Source organism: Amblyomma mixtum, chromosome 1 (assembly GCF_055824585.1).
Source record: "Amblyomma mixtum isolate Tamu chromosome 1, ASM5582458v1, whole genome shotgun sequence".
Classification (NCBI taxonomy): domain Eukaryota; kingdom Metazoa; phylum Arthropoda; class Arachnida; order Ixodida; family Ixodidae; genus Amblyomma; species Amblyomma mixtum.
In genome coordinates, this window is record NC_143012.1 from 5,991,991 (window position 1) to 5,996,983 (window position 4,993).

A 4,993-nucleotide genomic window follows, 5' to 3' on the forward strand; every position below is an offset into this window, starting at 1 on the left:
CACGCGTGACTACCACGAGCCACATAAATTAGCGTCTCGTACGCGCAATGAAAGTGCCAATTACGAGCGCTTGCGGCACGAACAAAAACCCTTGCTGCATACGTACATCTCACATTCTTTTTGACTTTTCAATACCGTCTCTCTCAACACGGCATAGTATATGAAGCATAATATGTACAATATATTTGAACATTCCTGAATATTTTCAGCATACCAATGTTTAGTTAAATGTAGATTCACTTCGAACTAATTATCGCGGAAGTACAGTTCATGAAGTTGTTCACGAGTGGACTTTCAGAAGTGGGACGGTTGTTGGGAACAAGCTGGGGCATTTGCTTTGATGGCCGTCCTAAAATTTTTCATTAAGGTTCAGTCTGAGTATGGCACCGCGCAGTGCACATGCAACGGCTTAATCGTTTTTGTAGTTGAGAATTTTTGCGGCGGCTTAAAAACGAATATGAACTTTTTTCTGTTAAGCATGAAATGACTTCAGCTCCCGCTGTCGGCGACCTTGAGGTGATGTTGAGCCGAAGCCGAGAGCCAAAGATCCGCACACCTATTTTCCGTCATATTAAGGAAAGTGTCCGCACCCCAAAATTTGGCCCTCTCAACCACCGAAATTTGACCTTGTCCGAATTTCATCAAAATTGGTGTCAAGCCTAATTTTAATATGACCAATTCAATGATGAGCTCCAAAATTAGGTGGTCTATCCCCAAAATTTGTCTTTCTGGAACCCATAAATTTGAAGTCGTCCATATTTGACCAACATTGGGGTCCAACCTAATTTGACTATGGGAAACTCAGTGTTGGCTTCCAAATTTAGGTAGACCACCCTCAAAGTTTTGCACACTTGGGCATTTTCCGCCCACATTCTATTCCTTTTTAAATCCGCTTAAAGATATGTTACGTTAGGAAAGAAAAAAACTGATAGCAACGACCGTGACAAAACCCAAGAGAAAGTTATAGGGTCTTAGCAATTTGGTAAGCCACAGTCAAGGCTATCCTAAAGCAAGTGCCTGACTAATATAAGTCTTGAATATAAATACAGTCACAATATGACACACAGTTTCTCAGATGCAATGTTTATTACAGATGAGTCGTGTAGTTTTACGCCGAAAATATACATAAAAACCACGAATAAGCCAGCTGTGGACATCTGTCACCCGTTGGGTGCAGTCCTCAAAACAAAACACAGAAAACAAAAACATACTTAGGGAAATGAAACGGCTCAGATATACGCCTATAGGTTTTGAGCAGATGATGTATTCAACAAAAGGCTACGAGACCATGCTCAATTAAAGCAAATGATCCCAAACTGTAGCAATGAATATACAAAAATGGCATGAATTGGATATTTACAATACTTGAGTACATTCAGGCAACAATGGAAAGCACTAAAGTGATTAAAAATGAATTATTTATGTGAATGCAATATGAGGTCTTTTTCGAGAATGTGGCATTGATAATCTCACCTGGTAGAAGCGGAACGGCTCAGCAAAACAACAAATAAGCGTAGATCGTTAGACAAGTTGCATTCATAAAAAAAAATCTAGGTTAAATCTCGCTCCGGACATGCGCCGCATTACTGCGATGTGCACCATTACCAGAGGTTCGAAAAATTTACCGCACCGCGGATACCGCTGCACGCATACCAACAATTTTGCTTCCACACTTGCTAACACATGCACACACATTGTATGCATCAGCCGCCGCTATTATAGCACGTTGAGCGGAACCATGAAGTGACGACAATAACACGCATAACGACGCAAAATGATCAGTGAATTAAGTGAGGTTGTTGGCTTTCTGATGCGCATGCATGCAGTTTCAGTATACACAGTCGCTTGGAAGAAATGCACAGTTGCTCGCAGAGGTGGGCAGTCTTCGTCGGAGTAAAGTTCTTGCTGCCGATGTTGTGCAGCCGCTTTTTTCTTCTAATGCTGTCTTTCTTGCCGCTCGAAATCGCGAAAAGAACAAAGGCTATTTCACCCCGGCTTGTGCACTGAAATGCGCAGCAACTCGGCATAGTGCCGCACTAAAAGAGCGCGAATAACGCGAAGTGCAAGCGCGCAATGCCAGGGAGCTTGGTCGTAGCAGCGGCGGCTGGCCAAAAAATGGCGCCGACGAAAAATGAAAACACAAAAAGAGCGAACTTTCCGCGCGCTTTTCCCGGAGACCGCCCGCGGAGCCAATCACCGTTGAGAAAAGCGCCGATGGGAGAGGTGAGAGAGGAGGATCGGCGAGGGTGTGCGGCGCGGCGGCATAGTTCACAGAAAGACGCTACTTTCAAATTATCGAGGGGCTTTACTACTACCTAGGGTGCCTCGATGCGCGCGCATCGAGGCACCCTATACTACCTGCCACGGTTGTCAGGTGGCGTGTTACGCCGACTACGCCGAAAATGCCGACGCTGACGACTACGATGCGGAATGCACTAACGGGCGCCTAAGAACTGGGCTCAAAAAGAAAAAAAAAACTGCTCGTATAATACCGCTCGCCTGTGCTATAGCTTCTATAGCCCATCACATTTTGTCATACTTTCCTTAGCCCCATCACAACTTGCTTTCGGTAAATTAATGGGCTGTGTCGATGGTCAAAGCACTTATACTATATGTCCCGCCGCAGCAGTACATATTTTGCGACGTGCGTGTAAGGAATATATGTCCCAATGTTTTTCCAGTGATTCTGAATTTCGCGTCCTCTCCGACTTGCGCCTAAAGCGCATGCACACCAAAAAAGAGGTAATTATGTTGATAACGAATACAGACACACGCGCACCGTATATAGTTGCGCTTCGGTGGGTGCTAATTAGTAATTAATTGTTTCACGTGTTGTGCATGCTACCATGAAATAGGTTTTACGGGCTAGAGAGTACCATGAGAAGCCTTTTAACCCATGTGTAGTGCATGCTTGTTACGATACAACAACTAGGCAAGTGGTGCAATTAACTACAAGGATGAGCAGTCAGAAAGGAACGCCAACTAAAATGGTCTTCAATGTACGCCCATTAAATTACTTCTAAATGTTTCGCCGCGCGTTTCTCAGATGGCGACACCAGTATAGTAGATGAACCCATGAGACGGGATGCTAGACGGGACTTGAAAAATTGATTTTGAGGAAATGAAATGACGCATTAACTGCCTCACATATCTCGGGGGACAACCTCAAACGCGCCGTGAGGGAAGGGATGAAGGAGGGAGTGAAAGAAGAAAGAAGTGCCGTATTGGAGGTCTCCGGAATAATTTCGGCCACCTGGGGATCTTTAACGTGTGCACTGACATCGCAGCACACGGCCGCCTTTTTGCGTTTCGCCTGCATCGAAATGCGGCCGCCGCGGTCGGGTTCCAACCCGAATACTCTGGCTCTGTAGACAAGCGCTTTAACCACTGAGCTGTCGCAGCGGTACTTTCCTCTCCTTCTCACGTTGTTGGTCACGAACTGTTATACGCCGTAATCCTCGCCCCAGATTACCCCAAAGTGTATAACCACCACTGCCACCAAGGTAAAGACGTCTGGTTGTACGTATAGTAAGGAGCGCAGCTGATAGTTACATGGCGATAAGTCGGTGCTGTGTGCGCGCGCTCAATAAATGCGGTTTCTCCCGCAATGAAGCCGTATTGGCACGATGCTTTCTAATGTGCGTATACAAGCAAGTATTAAAAGAAGCCGGCACTAGGCTTCACTTAGCTTGTGAAACGAGTTGCAGTCAGATTTATCCTCTATGAACGAGGCCGCACGCAGATTCGGCTACGTTATTCGAGGCTGCCGCGCCTTATCTCGAAAGTTCGTCAGCTTTAAACTGATTATATAGCAGGACTGCAGCGCAGCAGGGGACGAGGGCACACGACGAAGAAACGAACAACATGACCGCTAACTTCCAACAAATCACATTTATACGCCAAAGACATGCTATCACTTGTGTTAACAGTATCTATTGCCTCGGAAACCAAAGTTCTTTATCACATAAAACTATAGATGGAGTGCTAACACATGTCACGCCTGTGGGGTTTTGATTAGGGGGAGATAAATACGTTCTCCCCGTTTAACTGCGGCTGACGCGTTCAGAACCGCGTGGACCCCATCCCGTGGTCGCATACGCTACCCAGCGCAAGCCGACCACGGCGGGCCTTGCTCTGAGGGAACAAAGGAACGACACTCTGGCTGAGTAGCGTGGCTTTTTGGGCTTGTTGGTACATACTTCAAAGACACTGTAGCGCAGCAAAAGACGAGGACACAAGAAACGAGAGACGAACACCACGAGCGCTAACTTCCAACAAACTTTATTCTCCTGAAGCATCACACTTTTATACACCAGAAAACAGTAATCACACGTGCGAACAGTATCAATTTCTTAGAAAAACGAGCTCTTTATCTGAGAGGAGAATGGAAGGTGTGCTTACACACGAGCCTCCTGACCTATTTATCTTTTCGGCTTCAATGATTTCGCGCGTTAACCTTTCTCTACTTTTTCCTATTACCAGACTTTTATCAAAGTAAGGCTTACAGGTTTTTGACTTGCATGCAAGAATGTGGTCAACCAGCGATCCGCCTTGCCCGTTTCTGACGTTGCGAGCGTGTTCCATTAGGCGCTCGTTCAGACATCTCCCCGTCTGGCCGATATAGTGTTTCCCGCATGACAAGGGAATTTGATATACAACACCTTCATCGCACGTGACGTAGGGCTTCTGGTGCCTAGTTGCGCAACCGCGCGCTTTGTTGGTGTTGGTTTTTCCCAGTTTGCACAACGTTGCAAGTTTTTTCGGCGCCGAGAACACGACGGTCGCATTCGCTCGTTGACCAATTCTTTTTAAATTGTGGAAATCTGACGAAATTTTAGACTTTGTTCGGTCCCGCTCTGATGACAGCATGGTTGCATTTTCTGTAGATGTTAAGGATCTATATTACTCGCTGCCGAATGACAAGGTGCTGTGCTGTGTAGAGGAGTGCATAGATGAGTTTGGGTGTGTTGCTTTCCAGAATGCGGCGGGTGTG